At 36.6% G+C, this 18095-nt stretch overlaps 1 non-coding gene across 1 annotated transcript; it reads right to left on the reverse strand.

Moving 5' to 3' along the window:
- Positions 1–12027: 12027 nt before the first annotated feature.
- Positions 12028–15791, reverse strand: LOC107763971 (uncharacterized). The gene is made up of 3 exons (XR_012696377.1): positions 15653–15791; positions 13393–13440; positions 12028–12901 (listed from the first exon to the last, which is right to left on the reverse strand). It is a non-coding gene; the product is annotated as an uncharacterized LOC107763971 (transcript).
- Positions 15792–18095: the final 2304 nt, after the last annotated feature.

Raw genomic sequence — 18095 nt, forward strand, 5'->3', positions numbered from 1 at the left:
GGCACTTAACGTGGTACCTCTTCTAAGGTACGATCTTATTTACTTTTTTATAATATTATGAATGGGGCAAAAACTTGCAGGCAGCAGCCAGAGAAGAATGTGATTACTAGGTCTAAATGCACGCGTTGCACTCTTTTTCCATTGAACCGATTTTGTCCCAAATGGGTTTTCCGGCAAGGTTTTTAATGAGGCAACAATAAATCATGCTAACTTAGATTCGAAGACCGGTTTTAAACCGGAGTCAATGGTCGAATCAACAGTATCCGGACCCTCTCAAGATCGACCTCGAATACTGGGGGCCATCACCCTTCGATTAAGATTTCTTAGCAAAGAAAGAGGGAAAAATTGTGCTTTAATAGATTAGGCTTGGTGGTTAGGATTTGTTGTAAGATCCAAACGGTCAAGTGAAATATGCCCGCATAGGCCGCCTAAGCCATAATACAAGGTTTACACGCTTTCGATCATATACTTTACACATAGAAATGAAAGAAAATTTCCACCTTGATATTACATATTTTTGCCTCTTAAGGCACTGATCCTAAGGGCTATACCTATTCGGGGATTATAGGGCCTAAGGGCTATCCCTATTTGGGGCCTATCGGACCTAAGGGCTACCCCTATTCGGGGACTATCGAGCCCAAGGTCTACCCCTACTCGAGGACTATCGTCCGAAATAAGTCCGGGCAACTCGGGTTACCAAATCCCGAGGGCACAAAATCCATTAGGTAGTGCCTAAACAATAAGGCTACGACCTCCCTAAAAATGGTTCGGAGACGTCCGAAACCCATAATCAAAACATAAGGCCTTCATAAGAATTCAAAACCTGCTAAAAGGTTACCCTCAGCAAAAGCATCATCCAGAATCACTTGAGCATCTTAGGAAAATTTTTGGTCACTCCGAATTTACAAAGCCTCGAGCACATAAAGTTGCATCGAATTCAGGTCCAGTTTCTGTTCGGACCTTCGAAAAGCAAATAACTTATTACCACATTTGATTCTATGTTAAGGCATTAGGAATATTTACAAGAATAGAAATTATGAAAAGATGCTAAAAGAAGTAGAGACTCGAAATTTCCAAAAAGGGAAATTTGTATATATTCCGAAATGTAATTACAAAGGCCTAACAAAAATAAAATAAAAAATAAACAAAAAGTATACACAACACAAAAACTAAAAAAGGTTCTAAGGAATTCATGCCTGATCTTCACCGGGGTCCAATTCGTCGTCAGAACCGTTAGAGCTTTATGATCCATCGGAACCCTCGGAGCCCTCCGCACCTTCGGGCTCAGAAAGTTTGTTTGCCTCGGCCTCGAGCTTTTTCGCCTCCTCAATCTCGGCCGACAGGTCGAAGCCTCGGGAATGCATCTCCTTGAGGGTCTCCCTTCAAGACAGCAGCCTCATATATTCAACCTTGGTCTTTAGGCGGGCCTCGGCTGCTTCGACATCGGCCTTGTACTAGGCCACCATCTCTTTGGCATCGGCGGAGGTTATGTCCAACTTGGACTTTATTGCTTCATACTCCTTACCGAGGGCGTCCCGTTGTGCTAGAGTCAAGCTCAGTTATGCTCGGAGACAATTGGGACCGCTTGTCGGCTTTCTCCTTCGCCACCCAAAGTTGAGCCTCTATCGATACCAGCTATGCCCAGTTTCCTTCTCCGAAGCCAGACGGTCCATTTTGCCTTTCCACCCATCAGCCATGGCATGGACCTCATTCATTTTAACTTGGAGTTGGACGATCAGGTCGATCTTCTGCTGGACCGACGAGGTTTGATCGTTAGTCGCCATGACTAGTTACTCGTTTATAACTTCAAAGACCTTTACCTTTTCGACCAGGTTGGCATGTTCTTGCCTCAAGGTCGAAACTTCCTTCTGAGCCCTATCCAGCTCGACCTGAAGGTCCTTGATGGCCCCGTCTTGTTGCTCGCTGAGGAACTTGTACATATCCCTTTTTTGAGCCTGCACCTTGACCTTGTGCTCGAGTTGATTGACCTCGGCCTGGTACCGGAGGAAGCTCTCATGATGAAGTACCAAGGCCTACAAAACGGTGAAATACATGTGAGATATCAAAGCCTAAGTAAAGTTCAAAAGACGTAATGATGCATTACCCGGTACAGCGCCTGCTGCGCCTCATTGAAAAGATAGGGCGCATACACCTCGTTCATTTTTGCATGGTCTTCCTCGGTCACGAGACATCAGAGATAGCTGGTTATTCCCACGGGAGCTGATAGAACACTAGCATACTCCGGGACAGTAAGGATAACCGATCTCTTGCGACCGGGGTCCACACTCGGGGCGGGAAATTGATTAATTAATTTTGGGCTTGAGCTCGGCCCGCCAACTTCCTAAGATGTACCCTTCTTCGGGACTTCCAGGTTGCCCAGCCCAGAAAAATCTTCTAAAGTGGACGAGTCCACACCATCAAAGAAAGAATGAAGGGGATCGTCCGCACCATGAACCCTTTCATTGGACTTCTCTTTTCATTCTTGGGCCTCCTCAAGCATGGACTCGTTGTAGGAGGGTGCCCCAATAATTTCTATTACGCCGGGTGCTCCCTTTAGAGCAGAGCCGGTGTCTCGGGGGGTCTAAGCCCCCGTCTCCATCCCGACCTCTCAAGTGTGAGGAAGGCCGGTCTCACGACCCGCCCCCTAGGTTGTGGCTTGCTTCTCAGCGAGGATTGATCCATGAGCCACAAAAAAAATCGTCTTCTTCGGACTCATCCCTGAGCCGAAGAAACGAATCTGAATCCAGTGTGCGAGAGCAGGAGCTCTTCTTTGGCTTATGAGCCACTCTTTTCTTTGGCTTCACCTCGGATCTCGGAGATCCCGAAGTCTTTCTTTTCTTCTTCTTCTTTCCCCTGCGGCAGCCCTGGCTATATCATGATGGAGGGATCAACGGACAAGGATACGTCCTCGTCTCCTTCCAAAGGCCTAATCTCGGGAGTCTTAGGCAACCGTACAAAAGAAAGAAGATCAGTATGATGTAAGTTAAAAGCATGGTAATAAATATTCAGAGGAATACCTTACCATGAGGACGGGCCTCCCATCAACCCTTCGAAAGCTTACGCCATGAGCATTCGAAGTACGACATCTACCTACAGATGCCTTCGATACACTCCTTGAGCCGGGGGATAGCATTTGGATCCCCGGCAACAGCTGCACAACCACAAACATGAATGATAAGAAAGAAAATGATGAAAAATTGATACTTAAGGAGAGGATGCACTTACGAGATGCATTCTACTTCTCGGAGAATGGCGTGAACTCGAGAGGGATCAAGTATTCGGTCTTCTCCTAAACGAAGCGTCCCTGCCAGCCTCGGTCTCGATCTTCATCAATGCTCAAAAAGGGGGCCTTGCTGGCCCGGCGAGTAAGCTTGATTAGTCCCCCACGAAAAATTCTGGGATTGTATAGATGGAGCAAGTATGGTGAACCGACGAGACTCGGTGTTATTCACAAAATAACGGAGGAGGATCACGATCCTCCATAGAGACGGGTGGATCTGCCCAAGGCACGCCTCGTATCTCTTGCAAAAATCCAAAATAATTGGGTCTACCGGTCCCAATGTGAAGGGGTAAGTATAAACACTTAAATACCCTTCCACGTGGGTAGTAATAGCATCCTCGGTCCTGGGGACTACTACGTCCTTGACTTCCCATTTACAGTCCTTTCGGACCACAGGAAGAATGTCTTTGGTAAAGGAGCATATGTACCTTGATGCTCCTACACCCCGGTCCTGTTTGGATGAGGATTTCTTGACCTTGAAGTCGTATGCAGTTGAGCAGCCCTCGGGAATAAACATTTTCAAGAGGGGCTTGGGGACCAGTTCGATGGCAGCCACTTCAGGAGCAGCCGTCTCGAGGACAACTATTTTAGGAGCAACATTTTCAGGATATCCTTTATTTTCTGGAGATAAAAGTTAAATTCTAGGGATAAATACATGCTTGGAAGCTCATTTTCTATCATGATTTCTGCATGTATGATATTATTGTTAAAACCTCTATATACTATCCTTGAACCATTAGCTAAGCCATTTGATGGATCAAAGTTTCTCAGTAGTATGATAGTTACATTATTTTTTCAATACCATCGTGTATGCAATGAAAGATAAATTTTAACTTTGTCTATTATATACATACATGACACCAACATACATAAAAAATAATGAACTTGAGAACATATATGTGTGGGGGAAGGCCATTTGGTATACAAGTATTTAACTATTCTTCTTGGTAGTAGCTATTGATATCATCTTCTATTGAGTTGACATTGAGAAATACTTTTCTTTTACTAGGGAACTTGACAATCAATATCTCATTTAGTTGATAAACATGTTCGTTACTGCTTGTCACGACTCAAAATCCACTATAAGTCATGATGGCCCCCAACGTCGCTGTTAGGCAAGCCAACGGTGAACCAACAACTTAGTTATTTATTTTATTATTTTTGAAATCATGAATCTTGATAGGTGGAGACATAAACTGTGGCAACCCCTTTGGGAGGGTGCTACTTACGAAACAAATCTAATTTACAACTTACAATATTAAGAAGATATTAATTTAAAAAGAATATTCAGAATAATTTAGTGGCGAAAATAGGCCCATGTGATGAGGTCCAAAGTGTAATATTTTTATTTTTTAAAATACTCTTCATAATTTATTTATTTTTTTAAAATGAAATACAATGTCAAAATATCAACATAAGGTGATATAACCTTTCTTGAATAATCAACACGTTAAAGCAACTTCCTAACAAAATTATACTTTTATTCAACATCATTGCAAGTTTGTATAGTACATAAATTTCAAACTATCGGGTATAAAAAGAAAAACTAGTTTTATCCTTTGTACATATTTACAAGACAAAGTGTAAATTCATCATATTACAAGACTTGAGTTATTAACACACCCTAAAACAGCAAAATAAGTTACCAAATTCAAGTTACAAGATTTTGATCTTAAGATCCAACAAGCCTTCAAATAACATACATAAGTGTGACATATATATCATGTACATATCCCAAAACTATACAAAACCATGGTGCATATGTAAATGTGATCTCCATAAGTGCTCCCAAAAAGAGTACTTCATATGGTCGTCTTCAAATTTCATCTCGTACATTACCTACGATAGAAAACAACTATCGCTAAGCATAAAGCTTAGTGGCGTATAAACTTTGGGCTTGGAGCCATTAAATTCTCCAATTCCCCTTTTCAGTCATAGGTAGCTCAAATTTAACATAATTTAAAATAAGTGAACAAATATATCAAAAGTATCAAATATCAAACCTTGAAGTGTTTTCAAATATCAATAACAATGTTCAAGAGTCGAGAAAGCGTATACTATCAATCCAAGAGAGTTTGCCAAATATCCATTTTTCGTCCAATATGTACGTCATGCAATCATACTAAGCATAATCAGATATCAAGATGGACCGAAGTCCCAAATCAAGTAGGGTCAAAACCCAATAGTCAAGAGAATCAAGAACCATATTAAAAATGGCTTTCTAGTTCGTACTTAACACGGACAAGTTCCATAATTTAAGACGAACTACAAATCCAAAGTCAAGATGGCAAAAGATACGAATCAAGAGGCATGCCAAGATGAGTGACAAAGTTACTTCCACAAGAAGGACATAGTCCCAACAAGAATGTAAAACGATCAAGCAATCCGTACGAGTGGGCGATTTAGCGAATATCTTACAATACTTGATATAACACGAATACAACGATATAAATTGAAGACAAGAAAAAAAATAAAATATCAGGTTATTTCAAAATATTCGAGCAAGTAAAAAGAGTACAAAGTTTATACACGAACCTTGGTGTTTTACCACAAAACAGTTCAACCACAACTTGAGGATGTTCGAATCGTCTACGCCATAGACAAACCAAATCCGTCCACTTCCTCAAACAGTTCCCCCTAGATTTTACAAGGGTATATATACCTTAAATACATAATCAAATATCTATATAAGTTCAGTGATTTAACATGTTTAGCTAAACATGATATTGGTGACAATTACCCAAAACAATTGAAACAGAAATTCTGGACAGTATCACTGTCTTGTGTTGTAACTCAATTTTGAAGATGAAAAAGGACAAACTAGATTACAAGTCATAAAATGTGAAGTGAAGCTACCCAAGGCCTCAAACCGCAGCGTCTTGCTAGAGATCAAAACGACCAGTCGGGTCGTTATAATTGAGTTGTGCGAAGTCGATCCTGAATCATCTTGACCTTTTCCAAGGCCTCCTGAACCAAATCGGTACCCAACAACCAAGCCTCTCCCAGCTCAAACCAACCAACTGGCGAACGACACCGTCTCCCACACAATGCCTCATAGGGAGCCATCTGAATACTCGATTGGTAGTTGTTGTTGTAGGTAAACTCCGCAAGCGCCAAGAAATAATCCCAAGAACCCCTGAAATCCATAACACAAGCGCGAAGTATATCTTCCAATATCTGAGTGGTGTACTTGGATTATCCTATACTCAACTCAATCTGTGTGCCTAACTCATGTTGTACGGCCCTCCAGAAGTGCGAGGTAAACTGCATACCTCGATCAGAAATGATGGACAGGGGCACACCGTGAAGACGGATGATCTCGCCGATATAGATCTCAGCCAACCTCTCTGAATAATAATTAACTGTTACTGGAATGAAATGTGCTGACTTGGTCAACCTGTCCACAATGACCCATACTGCATCAAATTTCTTCGAAGTCCGTGGGAGCCCAACAACAAAATTCATGGTAATACGCTCTCACTTCCACTCAGGAATCTCCAGCCTCTGAAGCAAACCACCAGGCCTCTGATGCTCGTACTTTACTTGCTGACAATTCAGACACCAAGCTACATATGCAACTATATCCTTCTTCGTTCTCCTCCACCAAGAATGTTGCCGCAAGTCCTGATACATCTTGGCGGCACCCGGATGAATGGAATACCGGGAACTGCGGGCCTCCTCAAGAATCAACTAATGAAGCCCATCCACATTGGGCACACAAAGTCGACCATGCATCCGCAACACCCCATCATCTCCAATAGTAACATGCTTGGCACCACTGTACCGCACTGTGTCCTTAAGGACATACAAATGGGGGCCGTCATACTGACGCTCTCAGATGCCTTCATACAAAGAAGACCGGGAGACCGTGCAAGCTAAAACACGACTGGACTCTGAAACATCTAGTCTCACGAACTGATTGGCCAAGTCCTGAATATCTGATGCTAGCGGTCTCGCACCAACTGGAATATACGCAAGGCTACCTATACTCGCAACCTTTCTACTTAAGTTATCGGCCACCACATTGGCTTTCCTGGGATGATAAAAAAATGGTGATATCATAGTCTTTCAATAACTACAACCACCTCCGTTGCCTCAAATACTGTAAACTGCGATGATCTGTGAACACCTCACACGACACGCTGTAGAGGTAATGCCTCCAAATCTTCAGCGCATGAAATCCATCTCACTTAATGAACGTGTGTTGCACGTTAATAATGACACGTAATGGTTTAGTCAATTATTTATCCAAAGGAATAATTATTTAAATACCAAAAAATATCATTATATTAGTATAATATGAGAACTAAAATGATTGGACATTATCTTAGCATGCATAAATGATCAATTTCGTCATGATAGTCAGAAAATATCAATAGGTAGTTATAGTTTAGAAATATATCTTTGTAGATGATATTTTTTGTGTATATTTCCTTTTGACTCTTTGATTGCTCCGTCATCATAACAACTCCTGTTGTCGATGTTGATATCCTTCCTGAACGTGCAACATATAGTTATCCGTGCGGAAAAATATGTTACGGTAAATACGGACCAACAATTGAGATTATTTACCCTTGTGTTTTATTTATTGTCACTTCATCTTGTTGAGGAACTGATTTAGACATTTTAGCCATTTCTATCTGAAAAAGTTTGAAAATTTGAAGAAAAAGGAACAAGTTTGGAGGATGAAGAGATGAGTATGATGATTTGAGGAAAATATGGGTAAGAACCTGGAAATAACTATGAAAATTTGAAGATCAGGGATGAAGATATGAAGGTTTGAAAAAAGTTGATGATAACTTGAGAGTTCGAAGGTAGAAGCTTAATTGGAAAGTGGAAAAAGAACAAGGGATAGAAGCTTTTATAGGGGAAGTTCACAACGCTTCGCATTCAGAGGCAACTAGCCGATGGTTGACATATGTCCGAAGTCAGAACGACGCGACTGGTGGGACGTTTCGACTTCTTCGTCGTTTCTGTGATAACGTACGGAGGAAGGAACCGGAGAACATATATCGTTTCTCATCGTTTCGGCAAATCATCTCTCTGAGAAACCAGAGGACTATCTGTATACGGGTAAAATCGGGGCTAATGAGCACCCCGATTTTCCGGTGGGGCAAACAAAGCAAAGATGTAACTACGAGAAATCAAATTTGAAGCTAGGAGCTTCTCGTATCAATGTCTGAAAAAGACACCTGCCCTCGGAGCCATCGAGACCATGCCCCCAGACCCGGTTCGAACTCCGATACCTCGGAAAGTATTGCCAAACGTTTGCACACGATTAACAAAGGGATGTGATATCCATGCCCGACTAGATATCACGGCGTGAATCTCGGCCCGTATCGGCAGTGGATCAGTGAATAGCGAAAAGGAAGATCTTTACCTTTCCTAGAATTGTACTTAGGGTAAAACTCACCTACTATATAAAGGGGAAGTTTATTATTCAATAAATACTCTGTGACACGCATATCAATGCAATATACATATGTTTTCTTTACTTCTAAAAGTTATTCAAAGTTCTTACTTTTGTTCATAGTTCTTCATCAGTGTTTGGTTCTGAACCGAAGGCAGACTACTTATTAAGCTTTTAACCGATCTCGGACTCGATATCACTACCGATTTTGTTGTTTATACTATCTTTAATTTATTTAGCTAACGTCATAAATCACTTGTATTGAATTAATCTACATATCCTTAAAATCGCGTATAAATTCAATTATTATTCGTTTTTAAGTTTAAACAAAAATAATATTTAGATTTTAAGTGCAAGCTTGAATCTGTTACATGGTAATTACTTATTAGAGGTTTCTCTGAAATTATTCCTATTTTAATTTTATTTTGATTATCTGTGCATTTTGTTGCGTATTGAGTTGTATATTGTTTTTGGGAGATCAGCTTGTTTTTAATCATATCATATCATATTATACTAAAATTTGAGGTACAATTGTCCTTAGAGAAAAATAAATCTTTAATTAAGTAATTTACTTTTACATGATATGTTAGTCGACATATTTAGAAGTAAAACAGTAGTACTTTAATACTTCAAACACTCAATTCAATGAATCCAATTAGGATTGAGGGAATTCATATTCTCCTTTAACTACTTCACAAAAACGTTTCTCATCATAATTATTATGGAAAACGTTTCTCCCTACTTTTCTCATAATTTTCTTAATTACATTTCAGTTATGTTCTTTCATCTTCTATGCTACAAAGAATTGTTTTTTTGTACAGTCCTTTTATATTTTTTCTTGAAGCTTATAATTTTTTCTTTCAAATTTTGTGTTACTCATTACACACATGTTGTAATATTATTTATTATCGTGTCTTTCTGTTTGTCAAGTTCTTTTTCAATTATTAAAAAGTAAATTTGAAAATTAAGATATTATTTTTCTTGATACAATAGAGTTTTAATTTTTTTACGAAATACTAAAACATCAAACAACCAACATCTGACACATTATCGTGTTATATTTCAACTAATATTTTTTTGGTTAAATTCACATATGAAGACTCATAATTTTAAATTAAACATAAGGTATATGTATGTAATTATGATTTGTATAAAAGCAACTATTATCTCTAGCACAAACAACTACTATTTCTTTATAGTTGTACACCATGATAATGATCTACTAAACATTCAAAAATGGCATACATTAATCGAATTTATATATAGCTTCTACAAAATATTACTTTCATTTGGCATTAACTTTTTGATATGTATGTTGCTGCAGCCTACAAGAAGGATGAGGCTACAATTTGTTTTTTAAAAATCAAAAACTTTACAACCAGGGGTGTGTTTGGTATGAAGGAAAATGTTTTTCAATATTTTCATGTTTTGTTGGCTTAAATATTTTGGAAAATATTTTCTCATGAACTTATTTTCTTTCAATTGGAGAAAAATATTTTTCCTATCAAAAAGAAGAAAAAATATTTTTCAAAACTATTTTTCAACCTTCTCCACCCTATTCCCCATCCTCACCAACCCCTACCAACCCCATCCCCACCAACCCCATCAATCCCCCTCCCAAACCACCCCTACCTCACACCACCCCAACCCTTCCCCCTCCCCCATACCCCAACCCCTACCTTTTAATGTTGTAAATAGAGTGATTTTCTTTATTTCAATAAAATGAGTATATTCTTTTCATGACGTAGAAAAAGTATTTTCTTTCATTTCAATAAAACAAGTACTTTTTTCCATGATGTAAAAAATATATTTTCTTTCATTTCAACAAAACGATTATTTTCTTTTCATGATATAGAAAATATTTTTTTTTCATTTCAACAAATTAAGTATTTTCTTTTTCTGAAATAGAAAAAGTATTATTTTTTTCCATGATGTAGAAAAGTAATTTTTTTTATTTCAACCAAAACGAGTACTTTCTTTTTCATGATGTAAAAAAGTATTTTTTTTCATTTCAACAAAACGGGTAACTTTCTTTTCATGACGTAGAAGAAATATTTTCTTTCATTTCAACAAAAAAAATAATACTTTCTTTTCATGATATAGAAAATGTATTTTCTTTCATTTCAACAAAATGAATACTTTCTTTTCATGATGAAAAAAAAGTATTTTTTTTTTATATCAACAAACTGAGTATTTTCTTTTCATAATGTAGAAAAAGTATTTTCTTTCGTTCAACAAAATGAGTAATTTCTTTTCATGTTGTAAAAAGGTTACTTTTTTCTTCAACAAAAAATGTATTTTCTTTTTAGTTATCGAGCTCAAATTGCAACGTTGTTCTTGTGTGAAAAAGTAAAGTAGAAAATTAGTTTCTTTGGATTTTCGTGAATTTTAAAAGGAATAATTAAATTTTTGAAGAAAATTGAGTGTCGGAAAGGGGGAGGAGGGGGCAGCAGTGCACAAAATATGAAGATTTTGGAGAAGGTGGGTTGAGGAGAGTAGCATAAAAAATTATTTTCCTAAAAATATTTTATACTATCTAACAAACACTAGAAAATATTTTTTGGAAAAAGTTTTTCACTCACCAACCAAATAAGAGAAAATAAGTGATAAAACCACTCAATTTCCATGAAAACATTTTTCATGAAAAACATTTTCCTTCGTACCAAACACACCCTAGAACATTTACAACCATAACCGAAGTTTTTCAAATTCACATCTAAATTATGTTTTTGACATATAAAAAAAGGAATTATTGTCAAGTTGAATACTTGATATCAATTTTTTTTAGTATGATTGTCCTTTGCAATGACAATAGTATCCGTTGAATAAGTCCATTAGTCATCGGTTTGTAAAAAATTGTATTAAAAGTAAACCAGTATTATATATTTCGACCCACCTCTATTGAACAGGAGCATTCTGGTCAATTACTCCAATCACTTATATATAAACATATTAATTTAGAGTTTAGCATTGTCTATCAAATAAAATGTCACAAGCCTCATATATAAACCAAGATACGAAACGTAACTTGCAATAGAAACCATTAAAAAGACTAGAATATTTTAATGTCGTATACCGTTGATTTCTTCAAATTTGCAAAAAGACTAGAACATGAGAATTTTTGCATAATATTAACCCAACAACATTATATATTTAGGCAGAAACTATACAAACCCAAATAAAAGTTTGAATTGAAATCCCAAAAATTAATGTAATTGATTAACCCGAAAACTCAAACCAAGGTAAAATATGCTATTTCAAGTACAAATAAAATTTAAAAGAATCAAAAGGAAGTCCAAGTGACCAAGACATAAAAGTGATGGATAACTTATTATGAGACTTGAGTGCAAAATTCTATTAAAAGCCTTAAGACGTCATTAATAATACATAGGTAATTGTTGGTCAGAATAATTTACAGAATTTATTGCGTCTAAAAGAGTAATCATAATCAAATGGTAAAAATTAATATCTTGCAAGGTCAGGCGCCTCAATTCAAGAATTGAATGTCAAAAATTAGCAGAGAGAAGAAAGACTATCTTGGGAAGCTCCATCACGTGATACTTTAAGCTTCTACTTTCACGCCCGGTACACTAAACTCCCGCTATGTGCGTGGTCTGGGGAAAAGGGCCAGACCATAAGGGTCTATTGTATGCGGCCTTATCCTGCATTTTTGCAAGAGGCTGTTTCCACGGCTTGAACCTGTGACCTCCTGGTCACATGGCAGCAAGCTTCTACTTTCACACCAAAAGTTGATATCACTTTGAATCTTCATCTGTTGCCTTTGAGCAAGATGCAATGCCTGTTTGCTTGTACGAGCCTTCCCAATTTTGTCCATCGAAACATTTGAACTCAACATGAGTTAGCGTACCAGGGTCGACACACCTTAATGTAATGGCTATACCATCTGGATTCGATCGTGGAATGTAGAAAGAAGTTATACCACAAACTTTGCAGAAGGTGTGCTTAGCTGTGTGAGTCCCAAACGTATAGGTTGTGATGAACTCCTTGGAGTCTCCGAGGAGTTCAAATCTCTCCGAGGGAACTATGAAGTGTGTGTTTCGTCTCATGGAACAGTCTGAGCAGTTACAATCCCAGGCCACAACGCTAGATGATGCATAGACTCGCCATCTTACTTTTTTACAGTGACATCCGCCAGTATGTAGTACCAGCTCAGAATCCATTCTTCAGAATTGTCAATACCTGCACTGACTCTGCAGCAGACAACATATATTACTTATTTCATAATCTGCAAATGACAAATCTAAGGAATTATCGTACTAGCAGGCAAAAATTAGTATCTCCTTATATCTAAACTCAGCATGTGTTGCTTCAATTAAAGCTGATATGTAGAAACTCCAGAAGAAATTAGCATGTGAAAACTGAAAATGGATATTTAATAAAATTGTTCGTACCAATATTTAATTACCTGCAAACCTTATAACGGGCTCTCTTTTCGATTATGAAATTTGAAAACATAGCTCTTTTGTGTAAATGAAATGTATGAGAAAACACATTTTAGTATGATCAGAATGAAATGATTGAGTCCCGGCATTGTGTAGTAAAATGTAAGAGGAGCCACATATTATTAAGATCCCAATGAAATAATTGAGACCCTTCCAAGACCATCAACAGAAAGAATGGAATGATGTGCTCTGACAGTCATTTCGAGTAGAAATGTCTACTGAAACTAGTTTCTACTTACAAGTTCCAGAAAACGAGCTTGACGATATCCAACAAAGAACTTCCTGATCTGCAAATAAATCAAAAAAGATAAAGAGGTATTCATGATTTAAGAACTGCTATTGCATTATACTGCCCTTGATTAAAAGGATACAAAATCTCAGCAACAAAAATATAATTCTTTGCAGGTAATGATTTCGGATCACAATAAAGCTTATGAGGCATGACAGTTGTAGACGTCAGAAAATCCAATCAGAACCACCATGGGCGGGCTTTCCTATTTGTTTAAGCCAGCTAAGATTGATGTTTATTTTATTCACTGATATTTGTCAAACGGGATTGATGCAACACATAGATTGTGTTTAACGAGCATATTTTGCTTCAGATGAGCAAAAAAAACACTACTAACACTGTATTTCTAGAAGATATTCATCATCGGAGAAAAGCAATGACAATCCAAGATCCATAATGAGCTCATTTGTACCTCTTCATAAGAATTGATCAAAATTAAGTAGGCTTAAAGAGCATACCTTGGTATAGAAGCCTTCTTAGTCCACTATGTCAACGACCAACGAAGGTATTTTTACAAAAAACTATATTAATCATTGAAGTATCAGAAACTCATTCCTATCAATTCAAAGTCTTCCCTCCTTCCCCTCGAACACTTCTTTTTTAAACAGACCGCATATATCACATCAATCAATTAACTATGCCTCAATATTGAATGAGTTCTTAACAAAGAACATGTCTTCCTTTTCTCTCTCATGTATGTATTTTGTGAAGCTTGAAAGGAATTAATGGTACATCTGATTATTCAGATAGCTTTAGTGAACCCATGCCCGATATAGAGGAGCCATTGTAGAAAGCTATTACTTGCATTATTCTTATGTTGTGCTAGAAAAATACCAAATGTATAAGCTTGGGTGAAATTACTGTTGCTAAATGCAGTTCACACATGAAAAGTCACTGAAGATAGCCAATACACTTATGATTTAAAATGTCGTGTATCCAAATTGAAGCATCTGTTAGCAGTTTGGATACTAAATCCATGGCGGCTAAATGCATATCAGTGGGCTAAAGCAACCACTGACTGCGATCAACTATAGGAGTGTTAATGTCTTCCTTCTGTTTTCCTAAACAACCATACAGAAATAACCAAAAGCATATAGGATTGAAAAAACCAAGCGAAGTAAGAAGAAAGAGAGGTAATAAGCCTTTAACTATGCCGCTTGCCTGCAATCTGCATTATGATTTTGTTGCGAAAACATTAGGGAGCTCAGCCCTTGATCTTAGCCAATATCTAGATGCTCTGCTGTAACTATGTGGAAATAATTTTCAACACAACAACAGCATACCCAGTATAATCCCACGTAGTTGGGTCTGGGGAGGGTAATGTGTACACAGAGATTACTCCTACCTTGTGGAAATAAAGAGGTTGTTTCCAATAGACCCTCGGCTTAAGAGTGGAAATAATTTTCAACTAAGATCAAAATTAGAACGACTTCTGTTTCATCTCTCTGAGTTGGTGGTAAAAGTTTTAACTGAACTTATAATCTAAGGAGTTTAATAGTGTCAAATCCAGCTATGCAAAAGATGGTAAGCGATCCACTGAAACTGCTCAGAAATTCTTTAAACTCTCCGTAGATACAACTTACATTCTAATCTAATCATTAACTTGATAGGAAATAGGAAATCACCATAAAAGATTGCACTTTCACTGCTTGATAACATCTTTCCAGCCTATTCTTATTGCAATCGTCTACTGTCACTCTTTGTATATATTCAAGCATGGTACAAAAGTTTAGCATAGAATTAGTGTACATCTTCTTAGCTCAAACACGAATAAATACATAGGGCAGCCCGGTGCACTAAGCTACCGCTATGCGTGGGATACGGGAAGGACCGGACCACAAAGGTCTATTGTAAGCAGCCTTACGTGCATTTCTGTGTTTCCACGGCTCGAATCCGTCCCCTTCCGAATAAATACATAAAAACTCCAAAATTTTACAGCTCATCCTACTGGTAACTCAAACTTTTTTCTAAGCCCAATTTGATTAATTGCCTGTAAACTTGGAGCAGAAGTATAACCTGCCCAACTGTTCAAGTGAGAAAAAAAATGAACTTGGAGAGGCTAATCACATCTATATATGGGATACAAATTGCAATCACAATGATATAATCAAAACAATTTAAGCAATATGACACAAATTTTCAAATCAAAAAGAAAGAAATACTAGTTCGAATCTTCAAATTAGAGATTTTGAGAGCAAACAAGAAATTACCTAGTACCAATAGAAACTTAACTACCCAGCAAGTTGAGCATAGCAGGTATAAATTCATAAATAGTACACCATTTTCTTGGACACTAAAATTGGAACTCTTGTGTTTTTTTTTTTTTTTTGGAAAAAATAAATTTCTCTTAAGGCTATCGTCTGGCCGGGACTATATATCATTGCTGATCCAGTGTTTTGAAAGAAGGGATTTTTACACAAATAGCCGTTTATATTCATTATTTACTTTTTCTAGCCATATATATAGTTTATACATGGATTATACATAATTATACACATCTAATACATAAATTATACATATATTACACTTCCACCGGCTATTTTTAGTTTAAGTGGTTGGGTGAGCGGCTATTTGGGTTAATTCTTCTTGAAAGAATAGTCCACTATAGGTGCTTGGCCCAGCTTTGCATTAAAATAGCACTGGGCTATTTAGTTTTTGGACTAGTGATTAAAAATAGTCAACATTTGTAAAGTCATTGAAAAATAGTCATATTTTGATGAAACACGGGAAGTTAAAGCATAATATTCTAGATTATGGAGCTTCTATGTGTAAACGTCCAGCATATTATATCGGAACTCTAGCACATTATGTTGGAATCTCATATGTAGGAAATACGAAGTTCAGCATATTATGCTGGAATATTTCCGGATTTTTAAGAGTATCTTTGTTCAAATTTTATTTTTACATGAAAAAGTACCTAAATTTCGATTATTTTTTAAACTATGACTATCTTTTAAGTAACAGTTGTAAATTAGGCTATTCCTGATTTTTACATGCTTGGCCCAGTTTTGCAGATCAATAGACTTGTGGGGAAATGGGCCTAAATTTGATGTTTGTTTTAGAATTTGGAGAAAGCCCATTTTGTGGTGCAATATGTTAAAGAAAAACACTAGTAGTCAAAAAATATAAATCTCCGTTTGATCAGCAGTAAGCTAGTAAAAAATGCGAACTTTATTACTATGTCTTATATAGCACTTGACTTTTTTTTCTTTTCTCGATTTAAGATTTGCCTAAAATATCATATTTACCCCTTCTTCGGAAGCTCGATAGCTCAAGATCTTCCTAGTCTCTCTCCTTGAGATACCCTCATCAGCCCGCCTTTCGTCATAGCGTGACAATAGTATATTGCCATGCCCTTCTTCTCCTATTTTATATCATCAAATACCCTTAATTTAATTTTCTTTTTTGGGGCATAGCAAGCTGTTGGCACTGATGAAATGAATACGTAAATTCTACTTTTGAATAGTAAAAAAGTAGATCAACTAACAGGACACTGGTCTGTTAAAAGTTTCAAATACACAAGCAATGCATAATATAGGGAAATGTAACAATAGCGACTTTAAGCCCGCTATTTAAAATATATCTACAATTTATAATGTATTTAAAGATTAGCTAATTCACCCAAACTTCAGGACTAAGTATCCTGAATTTGAAAATTCAAGACTTAGTGTCTTGAATCTTTGAGCCGCTAATTTGAAATTCAAGACTAATTATCCTGAATTTCTGAACTACTAATTTAAAATTCATGGCATAAGATTCGAACTTGTGGACATAATTTTTGAACTTTAGGACACGATATCTTGAAGTTTGACCTTTGAGGTTTATACTCTAGGACGTCGTGTCCTGAAATTTGAGCGAAATTGACTAATCTTTAAATTTATTATAAAATATGGATATATTTTAAATAGCATGGTTAAAAGTGGATACCTAATGTCATTTCCACCATAATATATTCCAAATTCTATATGAATTAATAGAGAGGACCACGTCTAAATTGAAAGTTATTTTAAGCCACTACACGAGCTTATATTAGAAAGAAAATGAGGCATAAGGCTATCAAAATTTCCTCTTTTTGGGCGAAGTGCACTAGTAGTCACTTTTAAGCATGCTATTTAAAATATAATTAAAAATTATAATATATTTACAGATTAGTTAATTTGCCCAAACTTCCGAACTAAGTATCCTGAAGTTTTGTATCCTAAATTTTTTAGCAGCTAATTTAAAATTTAGGATTTATTGTCCTAAATTTTTGAGCTGTTAATTTAAAATTCAAGATTAAGTGTCCTGAACTTATGAACTCTTAATTTGAAATTCAAGATTAAGTGTCCTAAAATTCTGAACTGCTAATTTAAATTCAGGACATAAAATTCTAATTTCTGGATACAATATTCCAACTTTAAGACACAATATCCTGAATTTCTGAACTACTAGAGAAATTCAAAAATAGTCAGATTTACAAGTGGTAATTGAAAAATAGTCACAGTTTCAAAAGTAATCGAAATTTAGCCACTTTTCATGCAAAGATAAATCTGAACGAAAATATTGTTCAAAATCCGGAAAATATTCCAGCATAATATATTGGAGTTCCTGTATATTATACTGGAACTCCAGTATAATATACTGGAACTTCAGTATAATATACTAGAACTCCAG

This window comes from Nicotiana tabacum, chromosome 11, assembly GCF_000715075.1.
Source record: "Nicotiana tabacum cultivar K326 chromosome 11, ASM71507v2, whole genome shotgun sequence".
Lineage (NCBI taxonomy): Eukaryota > Viridiplantae > Streptophyta > Magnoliopsida > Solanales > Solanaceae > Nicotiana > Nicotiana tabacum.